Genomic DNA, 20,524 nt, shown 5'->3' on the forward strand with positions numbered 1-20,524 from the left:
ACTCGTCCCGATTTAGCCCCGCCTACTTCAAAACCTGTTTCGCCGTCCCGAGCTGCACCCTATCATCTTTTAGTAATTTTCCTAACTCCGCCCCATTCTCCTTGCTCTCTCTCACAGTGGGCGGACATATACACCCCAGGTGGTTCGTTCGTTCGTTCTCTCTCAATAAAGAGGGTTGAGTTTGTAGAGTCGCTCGGAAAAGCTAGCTTGGGGAAGGCAAAGATAGATCCCAATCTGGACTTATTTGTCAGTGTCTGTGACCGCCCTGCCTACTTCACTGGATAACTGAACATAAGCATTGTAAAAGTTTTTTAAAAGATCCAGCATAGTGCACATCTATGTATGTGGTCGCTAAGAGTCGACACCGACTTGACGGCACTTCAGTCAATCAATCAATAGTGCAGAAAGCTGGCTTTAGCTGCAGTCATGGCAAACGAAGGTTCAAACTCCTGTTGAGACTTGAAACTCACTGATGCTACACGCTTATGAAAGCCAAATCGGGAGTAAGACTAAATGAAATCAGTGAGGTTTAGTTCCTGGTAAAACATGTGCAAGATTGGTCTGTGCCTACTCAGAAGACCCTCTGCACAGAAGCAAAACTTTTCTCTCTTCTATTGTTTCGCGTTATCCAACATGAGTCCTTGCACTAAAAATAGATTTTTTGAAGATAAACCCAGGTGGGCTCTGCTCCTAGTTATATCTTGCTCTCTGCTAAGCTCAGATTCTGTTGAATTTGGTTTAGTCTGCTGTTCCAAGGACTTGAGCAGATGATACCATTTTTTCTCCCTCATCTATTACAGTTTTCAAATAGTGGTCTCAGGTGTCAAGAGCTTCCAGGAACAGACGTGATTCTTGATAATATTTGTTATTCAAATTCTCAAATCTACTGTCAGTTTCAAAATGTTAAGGAGTGCATTTTCACTCCTGTATTCCAGTGAAAATGCAATTTGTTTTTATGACATAAAATGCAAATAATTATGTTTTTAATCAAATTCTTTGTTGGCTATTGTATTAAACAACTTTAGCCATCATCTGTTAAGGAAGGGAAAATGGATAAGAGGTTCAATTATCTGAACAGGGTACAAATAGTCCTAAAAAATGTATGTATCTACATGTTAAACATTTGCAAACATATGTTTTTGTGAAACAGATGCAAATAAACTGTTGTTGTTATTAATTACTAGTATAGCAAATCTGGGATGAGTTTCAAATTCAAATGAATTATTGAGAAACATGATGTTGGAGACCATGGCATGAGAGTTACAAATTAGGACTTCACTTCCTGGTTCACATCTGGGCTGTAAATCACACTAGTGGCCTTAAGCAAGCTATTTCCTACCAGCATCATCTGCAATATGAAGATAATGATATTCATTTTACAGGGTAGTTGTACCTATTGCATCAATATAATATATGTGAAGTGCCTTGTACACTGAAATGCCAAGTATTACTATTAAAGATTACCTTTTCATTTGATTAACAGCAGCAACATGAGAATTCTTTTCAGTACTGGTACAGTATTGAATAAGCAACATTTGCAAACCCATGAAGCATAAGAGATTTAACCTAAATAATAGTGCCATTTAATCCTCTTATTTAGGATTAAAAATGAAAAGTTTAAATACTTTCAATGTGGGTTTTAACAGATTTTAATATTTAAATGATTTTAATTGTTTAATTGATTTTAATTGTAAATCACCCAGAGATGCAAGTTTTGGGTGGTATAGAAATACGTTAAATAAATATATACAATTATTTTTCTTAAACAAGATTGGCCATTCTCAGTAAACCTTACAGCAGCTCTGAAGGCTAAGCCAGTATTGTTATCACCATATTGCAGAAAGGGGTCTGAGGCTCAGATTCTAGTGGCTTGACCAAAACTGCCAAGCAGTTGATGACTGAAGTGATATTTGAAACTAGGGATATGTCCACTTGCACTCTTAGTTGCTGTGCTTCACTAGCGCTCTTCCTTATGTTGTATACCATGCCATTTAAAGGCCATATTTTGTCCTAACAGCAGACTTCTCTCGATGGAAACTTCAGATAAATGTGGGGTCTCTGTTAGTGCATATTTGCCATCAAAACTTGCTTTGCTGATTTTGTCAAGAAGGCTATGTTAGTTTAGCTAAGCATGCAGATTCTAGTGAGAGTACTGTGACAGAACAGTGAGTAAAGCATACTGTCTAAATCTCCTTTCTTAGCTAACATAGCCTTCATGGGAGGAGGGAATACTCCTTTGAAGAAGTCCTTCATGCTCAAGATGTGTTAAGATAGTCAGGATTTTCCAATAAATATTGGTTAGAATTGGTACCATTTTGGATTTCCCCCTTTTTCCACTGAGCTGAATCCAGGCTCATAGCCAGCTGGTAGCATGGTGTGGACCTGCCACACCAAAAAATTATCTTTCCTCCCCAGCTTCACTGACTGTTTTCACTGAACATTTTATAACCTGCCTCCCCTGACTTCTGCAATCCCCCCAAAAAATTTTGAGGCTAGTTACAGGCCTGGCTGAATCTATGATTACCAGCTTCCTACATTGTGCTCTACGATGAGAGAGAACAGGTGTGCAGCCTGGATATTTTGGAGGAACATTAGGCTACAAGTATGATTAAGAGGAGTATGAAATATTTTCCTTAACACTTTATATTTTATACATATTTACATATTTGTAATATCATAGAAATTATGTGACTCCAAAGAAGTTGGAGCAGAGCAGTGTAACACTTAATATTCAGAAAGCTTCTCATCTGCAGTTAAGCATGACGGCAACTCAGGTTTTATAACCTTGGCAGTGACTTTGAGATGCAGTTTTAAAAAAACTAGTTCCTATGACAACACTGTTTTTTTCCTTCCAGACTCGTTCTTAAAACAATTGAACCAAGGACAATTTGCTGCTTTTAAAAATTCATTCCAACGAAGAAACTAGCACCTGGTTTTACAAGATACTTTAAGCACAACTAGCTTAACCCGCACAGAACATCTGCGCGCTAGTACTTGATTGCTCCACTCACCCCCTGCCACAGCCCCCCTCACCTCAGAAATCTCTCCACCCTTACTTGAGCCACAGGCCTGTTCCTCCTCCTCCTCCATCCAGTTGCTTCCATCCCCCCACCTCTCTTGGTCATTCCTCCATCCCTTTACTCCATCCCCTCATCCCTCTTGGTTGTGACTGCAGCACTGTTGGCGCCTATTGGCCAAGCTGCAGCCCCCTATCCATAGAGACCTCCCTACCCTCACCCAAGCCCCGCTCCTGCTCCTCCCCACAGGAACAGCAGCAGTTAACTGGGCCCTTCCTTGCTGCTGCCACTGCCATAGCTGCTCATTCCCCTCAGGCTGGTGACAGGCCCAGGCCCGTCCCTCATCCTTCCTTCTTAATCTCTTCCTCTCCTTTCTTTTTCTCTCTTTCTCTCTCCTCCACTCGCTCTTCCCCTCCATTCTTTATCTCTCTTTCTCCCTTCCTGAGTTAACAGATCTTGTTCATTTTGGTTCCTGATCTAATTCACACAGTGGCAGCCTCCTTCTCCTGATGGCTCCCCTCTCTTCACAGACCCCTGCCCACTATCCTTTTATATAGATAAAGATATAGATTCCTCTCTTCTACAATCAAGAACACTCTGACCAGTAACAATTGCATTCCAACTGACCTTAACCATCACAGGCCCCTCCTCCCTATCTGCATATGGAATCCCCACTGCCCAATCGGGTGCTTATGCTCGCAAATTCTCATGAGGGTTGCTACGCATGGGATAAGCAACAGGTATGCCTTAGAGAATTATATAGAGAGATTAATTGTGCTGTTTCTTGAGATCACCTCTATAGTACATGTGAAATAGTGAAATAAAGATTTTATTAGGCAAGAGAAACACATTTCTAAACATTTCAGCAATTATATCCCAGTTGTTCTAGACATACATGCATTTTGAAATAGGTGCTTTTTTCAGTGGAGCTTATCTGTGCAGTGTTTTAGGGCCAAATATGATATCAACAACATTGTGTGCAACATAATCCTATGCATGCTTACGCAGAAGTAAGTCTCACAGAGTTCATTTGGGACCTACTCTAGAGTAAATGTACAGAGAATTGCAGCCTTTCATCCAAGGTGGTTTGCCACTTAAAATAATGCCTTATAGTCTAAGAAACATGATATGGAAAGGAAGGAAAAATAAGCAAATTCAGGTACTGACTCTTTCATACTGTTACATAATGAGCAGATGAAATGGCCATTGGTCACTGCAGGAAACAGTTCTGGGAGGGTCTGGGAGAGTTCTGGCAGTGGGTCCCAGCCAAGCTAATGGATGGGGCCATCAGCTTTATATTGCCCCCAAACATCTGTGGAAGATAAAATAATTTAAACAGATATTCTGCTTTCAATTGTGCTAGCAGCATAATGTGCCTCTGCAAACTAACCTTAAGCTGTGTCTTCTTTAGACTTTTGTACCTTCCAGCAAGTTATATTTCCTCATACCAGCAAAATCAGGGTGTATAAACACAGAGGTGACCATGACTCATCATAATGAAGCCATTAATTCCCCTCTTGCGAGTTTGCTCCTTGCAGTAACAACTACCTCTTCCATTTGATATTATTATCTTTTCCATTTGAAATTATTATTTGAGTCAGCATGTTGACAAAAGCCCCATTTAGATGTTATATATGACTCTACTTGCCATCATGCTTACAGTGTTCGCCTCTTCAGACGAACACAGAACGTGTTGTAAGAGTATTTAATTTGATTAACATTAGATCAAATAGTAAAGTATCTTACTTATTTGCAAGGCTTTATTTCAGAACTCACCACAGTCACAGTAGGCAGCAAATCAGGGATAATCAGGTGCCCAGACTTCCAGTGAAATCTGAGGATCTTGTACAATTTAAAACTATCTATCTATCTAATTATCGTAAACGTACCCGTCGCTAATCCCATGCATGGCAGCTCTCGTGAGAGTTCACAAGCGAGCTGCCAATTAGCGACGGGGAAAGGTGGCCCAGCTGGCTGTGGAGGAGAAGCAGCCACTGCCAGGCTGGCTGGTGGGTGAAGGAGAAGCAGCTGCTGCTGGGCCGAGGAGAAGTGGCAGCTGGCTGGCTGAGGAGAAGCGGCCACCAGTGGGCTAGCCAAGGAGAAGCAGCCATCGGCGGGCTGGCTGAGGAGAAGCGGCTGCCAAAGGAAAACTTGGGGCGCAGATGTTCTGTGCTAGGTCAACTGGTTTTTAAACCTTCAGTGATGATAGTTGTTTACTGTTTTCTGACTGGATTTCCCCTGCTTACATATTTTATTTTTCTCTCCAATTTTGCTATGCATACTACATCAATGAGCAGGCTATCTGTGGTTATCTGTTTTTCTGCCTCCGTGTTGAAACTTGACCACTACCTGTTTACCACATAGCACAATAACAGCAAGACATTTCCATGCAGAAGCAGCAAATCATGACCTACCATCTTATAGCTGCTACATCAGGCCTGTGCTAAAGTTTAGTCAAGCTAAAAACTCTACGTATCTAGCTATTGCCAATATGCTCTAATAATCAGAACTTACACAACTAAACCTCCAACAGCATGAGTGACAATATAGGGGGGATAAATGAGTGACATGGTGACATGTAGGGTGAAAAACTTTTTTCGGAGGCTGTATGTGAGTACATGAGTATTAAGTATGAGTACATAAAGCTGTAAAAGGTAAAGGGTGCCATCAAGTCGATTTTGACTCCTGGTGCCCAGAGAGCCCTGTGGTTTTCTTTAGTAGAATACAAGAGGGGTTTACTTTTGCCATTTCCCGTGCAGTATGAGATGCCTTTTAACATCTTCCTATATTGCTGCTGCCCGATATAGTACCAGTGGGGATTCAAACCGGCAACCTTCTGCTTGTTAGTCAAGCATTTCTCCGCTGTGCCACTTAAGGTGATCACATGAGTGTTAATATAGCCCCATTCAGATGTTATTTTATGGAGGCTGTACATGAGTACAGCCTCCATTAAATAACATCTGAATGGAGCTACATTAATTATGAAATCATTCTGCCCTAAACAATCAACTAAAGGAGGACTATTCCATTAGAAGAACTGTGTTTATGCTTAGCAGAGGAATGTATACCACTCTTGCCACTACACTGCAGGATAGGTGGGATCCTATGAGAAAATATGAGCAATAGGTACAGGATAACAGTGTTCCCTCTAACAGGGATTCCCAGATATTGTTGACTACAACTCCCAGAATCCCCAAATAAAAGTCCCCGGGAATCCCTGTTAGAGAGATTCTCTATGCAGGAGAATCCCAGTGTTTGTGGGGATTCTGTTCTCTGCAATTAGCATGGATAAGGAAACTGTGAATACTGAGTAATTGCATCTATGTGATCACAGGGGTTAGGTTCCCAGAGGTTTTTAAAAACTGCCAAAATGGGTTAAATAGCCCTAAAATTGCCAGGGAAAGTGCCCTACCATGCTCAGTCTGTCCCTAGCTGTCCAGCAATGCCCCCAAAATGCTGAAATTTGTGGGGGTTTTCCGCAAAAAAAAAGTGATTTTAATAATAAAATTTATTATTTTTATAGATATTATTATTTATTTATTTATTTGATTTGATTTGATTTGATTTGATTTGATTTCTATACTGCCCTTTCAAAAATGGCTCAGGGCAGTTTACACAGAGAAATAATAAATAAATAAGATGGATCCCTGTCCCCAAAGGGCTCACATTCTAAAAAGAAACACAAGATAGACACCAGCAACAGTCATTGGAGGTACTGTGCTGGGGGTGGATAGGGCCAGTTACTCTCCCCCTGCTAAATAAAGAGAATCACCATGGTAAAAGGTGCCTCTTTGCCCAGTTAGAAATGAGCCAGAAAATGGCTTCCTTACACAAAATGGCGGGCAGAAATTACTTCAGAGGTCATGACTTACGGATATGCAAAAATTCAAAGTTGTTTGCTTCCGCCCCACACATATACCAAGGTCGGGTGTCAATTACCCAACCATGGATACACGGAACAGATTGGTTTTTAGCTCATTTGAGACATCTATGGAGGGGAGTCAAACCAAAAAGGGGTCAATCTCCATGAAGACAGAAAGAGAGACCTTGAATGGAGACCTTGAATTTAACTTTTGTGAGTTAAATCTAGAGTCTACTTCATTATCCCAGCATAGGGAAGGCACAAGACTAGTTCCCTTTCAATTTGGCTTTGGCAACTGCTAAATCTAGGGGTAACTGCCCCACTGCCTACTAAATGACTGATCCCCATGTGCCAACAAACGGATGGCTCACAAACCTGTGAGGCTCCTGGGCATGTCAAGAGTGAGAATCCACAAGCTTGTGGTCTCAAGCATAAGCAGAGAAGTTCCTGGGAGCCCGCAGCAAAGCAGTGCTAGCAACATTTCTCTGGAGGAGCATGGAGAGCAACCAAAAAAGTCATTACCCTGAATCACAGAGTCAACTTCTTCTTTTGCCCCCCTCCCACCTTGCCTAATAATCTATTTGAGCCACAGGTCAGAGGCTATGCCAGGTTCTCGCTATACTAGGTTCTCACTGTAGTCTGAACAACTTAGGCTCCATCTTGGTGCCTCAAAGGGCTGGGCTCCCAAAAGGCTGCTGCAGTTCTTTCTTATATCTGTGGCTGCAACCTGCAAAATACAGATTAAGGCAGGCTTCCAGGGCAGGATGATCACTGAATGTGATGGAAGATTCACCGTAAGTCACAAACTTGAGTTTAGCTGACCAGACAACCCCCTCTTCACTCTCATCTATTATCTATCAGTTTCTTATTTATCTATTACTTACTTTTCTATGCAAACTGCTTTGATAACTTTTATAGATAAGGGCCCCTCATAACAAAGGCGCCCTCGCCAAAAGGCCATTAAGTCCAGAGTCTGAAATTACCTAGCTGCACCCCTATGTGAAGAACTAAAAAAAAAAATTAAAATTAAATTACTGTAATATGTATTTTTTGTTTGTTTGTTTATTGCATTTTTATACTGCCTTATCCAAAAGGGTCTGGGCAGTGCACAGCAATAAAGCAAAACCCACGAATCAGTCATTTAAAAACAATCAGTGGTTTATTAATAATTAAATGGGAAGATGGAGCAGCTGAAAGTATTCTCAACAAACATAAATGGGCTAAACAGTCCATTCAAAAGGAAAAATACTTTTTTTAAATTAAAAAAAAAAGTGCATATATCATTTGTCTTCAAGAGACTCATAAGAAAAAAGATAATGTAAACTTGTTGGAATGTCATTGACTTGGCCAAATGTTTGCTGCATCAGCGGAAGAAAAGAAAAATGGGGTTGTGATATATATTAAAAATCTGATGTGGACTTTAGAAAAACAGATTCAAGACAAGGAAGGTAGATTTCTTATTCTTAGATTTCAAACTCCAACCAATAAAATGACAATAGCCTCAATCTATGCCCCAAATGATAATAAGACAAAGTTTTTTGAGAGATTTTTCCAATCCCTACTGAAGATTGTAGGAGACATTCTGATTTTTGGAGATATGGATGCAGTCATGTGTACAACCCGAGACAAATTGAGGAAATATAAGAGGAATACTGGAAAAGTACATAAAAATGTAGAGCAGTATATGTCATTATTATTGTTGGTCAATGCATGGAGATATAAATATCCATTAGAAAATGGTTATACCTTCTTTCTGGCTCCTCATAAGACATACTCAAGAATCGACGTGTGTTGGATTTCTAAGTCAACTCTGCTCAGACCTACATATGTGAAAGTGACACCATTGACATATGCAGGATCATATGATAATTATTGTGAAGATAATTGTGAAGCTGAAAAAAGGAAATCCCTTACCAAGAAGATGGAGACTAAATAACAGTTTACTATTACAAGGAGAAATTAAACAGAAATGTCAACTTGAATTAGAAAACTTTTTTCAAATTAACATGATGGAAGATGACTCGTTATTTTCAGTTTGGGTTACGAGCAAAGCTTTTGAGAGAGGACTTTAGATTTCATTGTCTTCAAACAGAAATAAAGCTTTGCGAAAGCAGAAAGAAAGACTAAAAAATGAATCACAACAGCTTGAACTGAGACATAAACAAAACCCTAAATAAGAAATTTTACAGAATATGAAAGAACTGTGTGAACAAGTAGATTTAACGGATGCCAAAGAGAATTATAAAAAAATGAACTTTACCAAACAGAAATATTTTGAGAAGGGGAATAAACCAGACAAATTATTGGCATATCAACTGGGGAAAAAGCAAGAGAAGAGGACTATTACTTCAATATGCATATATGTATGTATTTGTTTATTTAGGCCCAAGGCCAGCATAAATACAAAAAGAAAAAGAAACAACAACAGCAGTAAATACATAAAATACATAAAACATTAATACCTTCAAATACCTTATACATGGCTAATTTCGTTCAAATAAAACCAGTTAATCTGAAGTGCACAACCCAGCATCTCATGCCTCAATCACTCTAAACCGAATCTTGCTTGCTATGATATGACTTCAGTATGGAAAGGCAAGGAATTCGTTTCAACAATGGATGAGATGACAGAACAATACTCTTGATTATATAAAACTAAATCTCTAAATAAGAACAAGATTAAGCAATATTTAGATAATTCACAAATTAAAGAGTTTACAGAGCAACAAAGAGAGATGTTAAATAAACCAATCACAGAGGAAGAAACTAGAGAGGCGATATAGGGACTAAATTTGAATAAGTTGCCCGGTCTGGATGCAGGGGCGTAGCTATAATTGAACGAAAGGGTTCAAAGAACACGGGCCCCCAGCTCCTGAGGGCCCTCCAGCTCCATCCCTCCCTATTTTCTTCATTGTCTCCCTCACTCTGGGGGGCCGCCCGAGAGAGGGATGAACACGGGCCCCCTCTCTCCTAGCTACACCCCTGTCTGGATGGGTTTTCAACTTTGTATTACAGGTCCTTTCAAGATATACTGGTTAAACCATTAACCCAGATAATGAACAAAATACAACATTGTCAGCATACTTGCCACGTGGCAAGAAGCTTATATCACATTGATTTTCAAAGAGGGCAGGACCCAACATGTCCTGAATCTTACAGACCTATCTCCTTACTGAATGTGGATTATAAACTTTTTATGGCCATTTTGGTGACAAGACTGAAGAAATTTTTAGCAGACATAATACTTTTTGATCAGACTGGATTTGTTCCAAAGAGACACATGAAATATAATGTAAGATATATTCTGAATGCCATTGAGAATATTATTTCAGATGGAAAGGAAGCAGCAATGGTCTTTCTCAATGCTGTGAAGGCCTTTGATAATTTGGAATGGCAATTCATGGTTACGATGTTGGAAAAGATGAAATGTGGGCCAAATTTTATTTCTTGGATTCAAAGTTATCTATCAGGAGCAGAAAGCGAAAGTAATAGTGAATGGGACAATATTAAAGACATGCTGTGTTACAAAAGGTACAAGACAGGGATGCCCACTTTCACTTTTTTTTGTTTATTTTGGCTCTGGGACCATTGGCGTAGGAGATATGGCAGGAAGAAAGTATACCAGGAATTAAGGTGGCTTGGCAAGAACATAAGATAAAATTATATGCAGATGATGTAGTATTAACAATTACCCAACCAAGGACTTCGCTGGACTGTATAATGAAGAAAATCCAGCAATATGGGAAGATTTCTGGATACAAAATGAATAATAGCAAGACACCAAAGGTAACATGGAATATTAAAGATGAGGAACTGAAAGAATTGTAAGAAAGAACATGATTCCAGGCCAGTGTTAAACCAGTAATATATTTGGGGATTAATGTAATGGCAGCAAATAAAGACTTATTCAAAAATAATTAGTTACTGGTATGGAATAATATATTGATTGATCTGAACAGATGGAAAAAATTAAATCTTTCATGGTTGGGGAGAATTGCAGTGATTAAAATGAATGTCTTGCCTAGAATTAACTTTTTATTTCAAATGTTACCAATAAGAATCAAAGAGAAGACATTAAATGAATGGCAACGACAGGTGAACTCTTTTATTTGGGCGAATAAAAAGCCTAGAGTGAAATTTAAGATCATGCAAGACGCAAAAGAACATGGAGGATTAGCCGCTCCAAACTTGAAATTATACTATCATGCCAGTTGTTTAACATCAATTGCAGAGTGGATTAAAGCTCCATACGGATGGGTTACAAATATGGAAGGATCAGACATGATAATGGCTTACATAGATATTTGTGGACAGAGGTAAAGAAAGCGGACGCAGAAATTAAAAATCACTCCATTAGGTACAGTTTATTAAAGGTGTGGGACAAGTACAAACAAAGGATAAATCCAGCATTGTCGCCTATAGCTTCAATTTTGAATATGTATTTCCATGGAAGAGAACATGCAAAACAATTTGATCAATGGAGAGCCTATAATTTGCAAAGTCTTATGGTAGGAAGATCAAAAATGAAATCCATTCAATGTTTACGTAAAGAGTGGAATGAAACTTCTTGGCTATTGTACTCACAGATTAACAGCATAATCCAGGAAGAAGTATGGAAGCAAGGTGGAAAATTGAGAGACTCGACAGAATTTGAAATCCTAATAACAAAGAACTCAGAGCATTTGCTAGGTCTTATGTATAAATTATTATTGAAATACAATTCAGAATCAGAACAGGTGAAAGACTGTATGATAAAATGGATGCAGAATTTTAATAGAATAGAGATACAACAGTGGGAATTTCAATGGAAGGTGAATAAAAGATTTACAGTGAATAGTATTTTAAGGGGAAATTGGTATAAAATGTACCTGCGCTGGTAAATTACCCCAGTAATGATCTCAGAGATGGAAAAAAATACGCTGGGAATTGTTGGAAATGTACAGAACAGAAAGGTACTTTTTATCATATATGGTGGACATGTAAAAGAGCTCAAAAATTCTGGAACACAATACATTTGAAGATGCAGCAAATTTTGCATATAGATTTTCCTTTTCTTCCAGAAATTTTCATGTTAAACTTTACTAAACGGTACATTCCCGCAAGATACACTGAACTTTCTTTATATATGATAACGGCAGCAAGAATTCTCTACGCTTCCTGTTGGAAAACAAATCTGACCCCATCTTTAGATGACTGGCATCTCAAACTTTGGGATTATGATTCAATGGCTAAAACTACTGCATATATTAAGAACAAATCTGAAGATTTTTTCTCTCTCAGATATAGGAGCCATTTATTCGATATAATATATCACAGGGTTTGGTTCCTAGTGCAAGATTTGGTTTCTCTTTGTAGAGAAATTTAATGTAGATGGCTCTGTGTAGATAGCAGCTGCATGAATTTTGTTATTGTTCTTATCGTTAATGTTTTTAGTTTTGCAGCCATTTTTCTTTCAGAGTGGAGAAGAGGGGGAGAGAGATGGTGGTGGAAAGAATTCAGGCAGATGTATACAGAATGTAATGAGAATCATTGTAATTGCTTTGTTTGATTAGTTTCTTTTCCCCCCTCCTTTTCTTTTTTCCTTATTTTTCTTAGGTTTCTCTGTTTTTATTATAGATAAAATAATAAAAAGAAATAATAATAACAATAAAACAAAAACAATCAATACAAAACCAATTTTAAAACAGTTTTAAACCATTAAACCATTAAAAACAATTTAAAACATTTTAAAACAATTTTAAAATGCCAAACCTAGGCACATCCACCACCCCAAAAACAAGAAATGAAAAGACAACACATTCATCATGTGGCTCTGGCACTATATTGAAAATATTTCATCTCATGCTATAATTTTGCTTTTGTTTCCAGTGTGGCAAGTGACTTTGGCTACAGTCCTAAGCATTCACTCAAAAGTAAGTTCCATTGAAATAATTACAATTTACTTGCAGGCAAAGATATTTAGAACTAGGATGATTTGTTGCATCCACATCTGATTATTAATGCTGTGCAGGCAAAATTCAGTTCCTGTTGTGAAGATTAAATTGCCTAGTATTATTACTTGCTAAATTAAAATCAAGGGTTCACAGAAGCCCTTTTCAACCATTTCACATAACAACAAAACCCAACAGTCTCTAAGATAGAGGTGGTACATGAAACTAACTGCATGATAATTATAGAGAAGGAGAATCACAGGGTGGTCATCAGAACCAGAAATATAACTGCAGATATTCATTAGGATACATGCATTAGACAGAATGGGCCAACTTCTGTAAGAACTAATTTAAAACAGGCCTTTATAATGCCTTTGGTTGTTTCGTTGTAATGTGATGATCTGTATATACTGTATACGTGTGCATACAGGGCACAGTTCTGTACTACTTATTTTACACTCTCACATCACATTGCTGTAAAATGAATGCTTTAGAACTGGCTTGCATTTGGATAAAACATGTTCCGGCACCTGTTTTCAAGCAAAGGATATACATTCTCCTTGAAAGAAGAGTACCTCTGCTGTGGCAGGCTGCAATGCATATTTTATATTAAACCATGTTTTAAATTATTGACTCATCATGTGAAAGAGATCCCTGTAATCAAATTCAAAATGTTTGAATGCCACTCATTGATCATATATTTCTGAAACATCAGTGGTTCTGCATATGATGCAAAGCTTCTGATAAAAATGAAGACTACTAACCTTAGACAGTGTTTGACTTTTTTTTAAAAAATGACTGGGTTAGTAGCCTTCATTTCTCTTGGAGTCCCTCAGTTTTTCTTCTGTATTAAAACTGGAGGCACACCATTTCTGTTTGGAAGCAGCTCTTAAGAAGACAAGGCTCAGATCAGGGGAGGCAGCAATTTTTTTCTTTCCTAAAGAAGCAAGCAAATAAATAAATAAACCAACAAGGAAGCAAGGGGGAAAGGACAAGGTGAGTTTGTTAGGGCTAGTATTTCCTAGGGTTTGGTTTTTGACTGGCTAGGAGTTTGTTTTTGACAGGACAGAAGGTATTCATAGCCTATGTGCCCTTTCTTGGGTGATGTGCTCATATCTACGAATATGCACAAAACCAGCGAGGCCTGTTTGGTTCAAACCAGCTTCAAACCAGGGTAGATACGTGTGGTTCTGGTTTTGCTTGAAAACACACACACACACACACACACACACACACACCGCCAGTTCGGTTCAAATTCGAACCCAGTTTGAACCAGTTCTAAAAGGTTCTAAATAGGGTATAATGGGGACTCGAACTGGCCCATTACTCCCTATGTAGAGCACCTAGGGGCACAAAACCAGGATGGGTGGTAGGCACCCAGGGGTGCCAACCACCCACTGAATCCCAAAGCAATCAGACACTTCTGTGATTTTTAATGAATTAATTTTTTCCATTTTTGCATTTCTCCCATAGGGAATAATGGGGATTTAAGGCATCCCCATTCCCCCCTTTGGGGGTATCAGGGCACCCCAAAGTGGGACTGGGGCATGGTGGGTTGTACCACAACTCCCCACAAGCAGCCCCAAGCCGGTGGGGTTCATGGTTTCCCCCCAGGAATTTTTTCAGTTACTGTCCTTTTAACAAGTCTATCGCTATCAGAGTAACTTGTGTGTGTGTGTGTGTGTGTGTGTGTGTGTGTGTGTGTGTGTAGAGATCTTGGTAGGGATTCATTGAGAGAATTCATACACAGCAAGTCCAAACACAAATTGGATTCTTGGTGGCTGAATGAGTTTTCTCAATAAATCCCTATCAAGATCTATACACACACACATACATACACACACAGAGAGAGAGAGAGAGAGAGAGAGAGAGACACACACAGACCAGAGAAGCTACTCTAATAGAGACAGACTTGTTAAAAGGACAGCAACTGAAAAAATTCCTGGGTGGGGGGGGAACCCAACGCCAATCCAAGGGGAGAACAGAGAAGTGTTGGACTCTGGAGCAGGCGGTGTGCTAAGCACGGCAAGAAAAGGATTAACAAAGAAAAGCATCTGCTCCAGAGAAAACAAGGACACCCCCACCCCCACCAAAGAACCCAGAATAAAATAAAAACAACTGGCAGTGGTTGCTGAGTTGAGGAAGAGGACTCTCTCTCTCTCTATCTCAACTCAGCCAACAGATTTAAAAGAAGCCACCAAAAGTAAAGAAGGTGGGGGAGAGTGGGGGGGGGGGACTGGGTTAGGGAAATGGTCCAGAGAGAGGCCTCAGGCCAAAGGGCCTGGGCCCCCCAGGCCCAGAGGAGAGGGGAGAGAGAGTGGGGGAGGGGGAGAGAGAGACAGACACTCACTCACTCACTCACTTGTTGTGGCGGGGTGTGTGTGGATAAAAGCAGCAGAACAGACGCACACCGGGGGGGGGGGGAGGTTTAAAGCAGGGGAGAGAAGAGTGGGGGCAGAGAGAAACAGGCAGAAGGGAATAGGGTTTGGGAACAAAAACAAAGCAGTCTGCCAAACAGACTCTCACCATGCTAGCAGCAACAGCAGGCCAGAAGGAAGCCAGGCAGCAACTGCAGACAGAGTGATTTTGCTAGGCCAGAGGCTTGGCTTTAAATAGGATTTGAAACTCCGTCCTTTGGAAGCCACCACCTTTTTCCTCCCACCCCCCCACCCTGGCCAATAGGGTGCCAGTTCTCAAGGACTGGCACAGTGCAGAGCCTACCAGAGAGCCAGACTCATCTGGCCAATCAGGGAAGCAAGAGCTCAGCCAATGAAATCAAGCAACATAAGTCAAACAAAATAGAGAACAACATCTAAAATGGTCTCTAGAACCTTTGAATCAGCTCAAACCGATCTGGTTCAAACTCGGACCGGCATTGCCAATGCAATGCCCTGTTTGGTCCAAGTTCGAACCTTCAAACCGGTTTGCACATCCCTACCCATATCCTCTCGCACAGAGGATACTCCTCCTGGGGTGGGGGGTTTCCTAGTAGTGGGTGAGTCGTTAGGGGATGTGTTTGTGACCCACAGTAACTTGCCTCCTGGTATGAAGGTTGTGGACATCACACAGTGTCTAGGTAGGCAGTGATGGGGAGGAGTCAGCTGTCATGGTGCATGTTGGCACGAATGATGTTGGAAAGTGTAGTCAGGGAAGTCCTGGAAGCCAAATCAGGCTACTAGGTAGTCTAGGACCCCCAGGGCAGCATTCTCTGAAGTGCTACCTGTTCCATGCGCAGGGCCAGCAGGGCAGACAGAGCTGAGGAGTCTCAATCCATGGATGAGACTGTGGTGTCAGGAGGACAGGTTTAGATTTGTTAGGCACTAGGATGCATTTTGGGGCAAACAAAGCCTGTACAAAATGGAGGGGCTCCACTTGAACCAAGACGGAACCAGACTGCTGCTCCTTAAAATAAAAAAGGTCACAGAGCAGCTTCTAAAATGATGCCCCTGGGGGCTGCCGGCAGGAACTGGGTGGTATCTGGTTTGGCAAGCAAAATCCCCTATGGTGCGAGAGTGCAAATGTTTCAGATAAACCAGAAGGGGACAAAGTACACAATTTGTCCCCCACAAAGAACACAGGGCTGTTCTTATATTCATTCTCACTCTCTTCCCCCCCCCTCCACACACACACAGACATATATACTTACATACGTGTATGTATACACACACACACACACACACACATACATATATAGCTGTTTGGGCCCAACTCACACTCACTTGCTTACTCACTGAGATCAAACATCCAAACCAAAGCATGAAAGATAGAACATGCAATTTTTGCAGGTAGGTTTCAGACCTCACCCACACTACCAAAAAATTGGGAAACCCTGCAAAAATACATTAAGTTCCCAGAAAATTATCTCATTGGGAAAGCATGGGTTAGGATTAGCATTAGGGTTAGAGTAAGTGTGTGGGTTAGTGTTAGGGCTGGGATTGGGTCAGGCTTGGGGGCAGAGTTAGGATTATTGTGAGGCTTAGGTCTGAGGGTATAGTTGAAGTTTGGGTTGGTGGTAGGGTAAGGATTTGAACAAACCTTTGCAGTTTTCTCATGTAGTTTTACTCATATAAAGTCTGGAGTTTGTGCCACAGGACACATGCTTGCAAACTGCAAATGTGTGTTTGTGTGACCTTCTAAAACAATGAGATATCATCCACCTTGCAACTGTGGTATAACCCAGTCAATCTTGCCTCTTAGCATCCAGCCTCTCCTTTGTGTTTCAATCAGAAGTCGGACCTTATTTTTCTGGGCAATGTTGTTGTTTCTGGGATTGTCCAGCTGTCAGCCACACAATGGACTGCAACAAGAAATCTTGGTGCAGGCTTATTTTCTCGCCTTCCCTAATGATGTCACTTCCCGTATATTTGCTAAGAGGAGAGATAAAGGGATCACTTTAAGGACCACCTCCTTGCCTATTCGTATGAACATGCAAACATATTAATACGATCAGGAGAGGCCTTGCTCTGTGATCCATCACTGTCGGAATTGGCAGATACATAGAATCTTAGATTTGGGACCTTACATGTCTTGTAGTCCAACCATCAGCATAAGACTGCTGTGATTCAAAATAATATTCTCTGGCCACAGGTTTACAATCTAAGACAAGTCCATAAGGAAAGGAGAAAAGAAAAAGCAGAGGAAAGAAGAAAGATACTGTAAGTTGAGGTGCCAAAAGAGTCAGTAGAACAAATATGTTTTCAAACGCTGTTTAAACAATTTCAAAGAGGGAAAACTCCAGACGTTGTGAGGCAGTGTATTATAGAAAAAAGGAGCAGCAAAAGAGAAAGGCGTTATCTTATATCGTGAACTCAGAGACGCTGATCGACCTCAGTCCAAGAAAAAGGAAGTTGAGGCCATGAGGTCAGAGTCCCCATGAGTGTCTATGACTCACCCATCGTACAAACCAATAACAGATCCTATCAATAAACTGTGAGTTATTTTCATCTGTATAAGTAGAAGTTAAGCCTGGCTGATGAAATACCTCTATGATTTTGTTGTTGTTTGTATTTGTATTTCTGTTTTTAGGCACAGCTCTGCAGTCTTTTATCACAAAATTCCAGATCTAGCTTGCAACAGTAACTAAAACTTAATTCAACAGATTGTTTCAGTTGGCTTATAGGAATGGTTTCTTTGATAAATCCTGTGACATGTAACTATTAATATAATATAATAATAATAGTAGTAGTTCTACTATTATTATAGTACACTATTCATATAGTAGTAGTTTGTTTAGTTCAGGAGATGGTTTGTTATTAAGATGCCTGATGCAATATTCTTGAATTCCAAATCAGACCCTGTTTATGCATTTGATGAAATTGTGAGGTTCTCACTGTCCTTTGCTTGCAACCATTACCACCTTGTTCCTGATAACATTTACAGCCATGCAAGCAAGACAGCATGGCTAAACTGGATTATATGGTTATATACTAGTTCATCATCATACTAGTGATGCCTGCCCTACTATGAGATGTGCTACTAGCCTACTGCATAACCACACCATCCACTCTAACCAAATTGGTGAAAGTTGCAGACATTACCAGGTGTGATGTAGGAACAGCCATGGAATGGTGGCAACCATGTAGCTCCTACCTAACATATAAATATAGCTTCAGTTCCCGTGCACTTGTGCTATACTACAACAGTTCCAATTGTCCCAATATTTCAAAGGGCCAAAGGATGGTCAGGATGATGGTTTCCTACATGAAGGAAGGAATCTGTCCAGGCCATACTCACCACCATGCCTTTAATTCCTCTTCCCACTATGTTTTAAAATGAAAATGGTAGTGTTCAAAAGAAGATTGCTTGTGAATGTTTTGAAAAGGCTACCACTAAGTAGCAGTTTGGATTTAAGGGATTACACAAAAATATCACAGAAGGAAGACCAGCATATCCTTGAGTGGATTTGCCAAGCCATCATTTTGGTCAATCAACTGTATCCCCACAGCTATCTGGAGAAGACTGAGGACAAAGATTCAACACAGTACATTCTCCAGGTTCACTCATTGTGTGGAATGCAACCTTGGATAATTGGTTTTCCTAAGGCAGTACTTAAAAAAAAAAAAAAGCGAATCAGATTATAAGAGCATGCCCAGAATCCCAAATGCTATCTTGAATTCTTGGTATAATACACACAAAGAGGTCAGCAGTGCATGTTACATATACAGGGCATTCTTCACACAACGGACTTTGCCATGAGTTTGAAGTTGGCCCCTGAAGTGGATATTTTTAAAACCCTGAGTATAAATTTGGCTACACTCTAACACACAATGAAAAACCCAAATTGTGTGTGAAGGGCTCCTTGAAAGCTCGCAGGGACTTCAGGGTAAATCCGGCCTCTATGTGAATGCATATCCTCCATTCTGGAGGAGATACAAACTAAAAGCCCTGTGTGAAAATCTCCCAGCAAGTTTTTCACACCAAGCTTCATGCCTTGGGGTATCTGAAGAGCGAATCTGCTTTGTAGCAGATTTGCAAGATGTATATTTCGGGTTAGAAAATTGACAGTTCCAGGAGCATAAGGAGGCTGGTGGCGGCCCGTGTACAGCCGCTGCCACAGCCCCCTGACCCCGCCCCTCATCCCTGACATCAAACGCAGGGGGGCAGCTATCCACGCCCCTGTGTCTAAAGTAAGATATGTGGGGCGTGGTCTCCCTCTCAAACAGGGCTGTGTGGCCCCATTTGGAAGGGAGATAGTCCATGCTGCATTAGGCAGCGTGGGCTGGAGCAACGCTCCCTGCCTTAAAGGCAGGGAGAGCCATTCCGGCCGCGCTACCAATGCAGTGTGGGCCGATTTCTCTCCTACACGGGGCTACACGGCCCTGTTTGGGAGGGAGATCGATCGGCCCTGCTGCATTGGCAGTGAGACCAGCGCAGCTCTCCCTGCCTTTAAGCCAGGGAGAGTCACTCTGGCTGTGCTGCCCAACACGGTGTGGGCTGATTTCGGCTCCAAACAGGGCCCCATGGCCCCGTTTGGGACCAAAATAATGCCCCCATGTCTGACATCAGACATGGGATGTGTGTCTGGGGCCACCCTCACAGGCCCTGATTGGTGGCAGCCCGGGTTCTTTGAACCCGTTCACCCAATGGTGGCTCCGCCCCTGGACAGGTCACATCATTGTTGGCTTGTCCCGCACTCCCTGCCACACTCCCTGCAGTCTTTCTCCTATGTGTGTTCCCACGGTTGGTTTCAATTTTCTCTCTCCAAACAATCACATCCCAGGAGGAGGCGCGAGACGCCTGCCTTCAGTATTACTTTTTTTTTTAGTTTGACAGTCAGTGCTACGGGTATCACCATTATTTCTGAGCCTGGTTCAGTAAGCATCGTGTGCTGCTTGATTTGGAAAAGAACAGTGCAGGGGGTGGAAGAGAGGGGGGAAATGTTCAATTTCGAAAAGCAAAAGCAGCAGCAACAGTGGCAGGCAGCAGCAGCCTGCGGCAATTAATATTGGTGCATATTTGTGCATGCATGTGTATGTGCCTGCACATCATCTCCCCTCCATGCCCCTGCATTTTCAGCTTCTCACATTTTAAACTCTATCCTGATCTACAAAGCTAGGAGCCTTTGAGTCACCACTCCCAGCCTTAGCCTTCCGCCCGCTCCACACCCGCTCTTGCTTTTTGCAAAAGAGCAAGTGGGGCGTTCGCGTGTGTGTGCATAATTGACAAGATCCCTCCAACCCCGGCAAGGTGGGAGGGAGGGAGAGCGAAAAGGTTTT

General features: G+C 41.1%; 1 long non-coding RNA gene across 1 annotated transcript; it reads right to left on the reverse strand.

Moving 5' to 3' along the window:
* Positions 1 to 3,830: 3,830 nt before the first annotated feature.
* On the reverse strand, positions 3,831 to 15,453 carry LOC128329941 (uncharacterized). The gene is made up of 3 exons (XR_008309862.1): positions 15,336 to 15,453; positions 13,574 to 13,746; positions 3,831 to 4,329 (listed from the first exon to the last, which is right to left on the reverse strand). It is a non-coding gene; the product is annotated as an uncharacterized LOC128329941 (long non-coding RNA).
* Between the last annotated feature and the right edge of the window lie 5,071 nt (positions 15,454 to 20,524).

The sequence above is a fragment of the Hemicordylus capensis genome, chromosome 6 (assembly GCF_027244095.1).
Source record: "Hemicordylus capensis ecotype Gifberg chromosome 6, rHemCap1.1.pri, whole genome shotgun sequence".
Lineage (NCBI taxonomy): Eukaryota > Metazoa > Chordata > Lepidosauria > Squamata > Cordylidae > Hemicordylus > Hemicordylus capensis.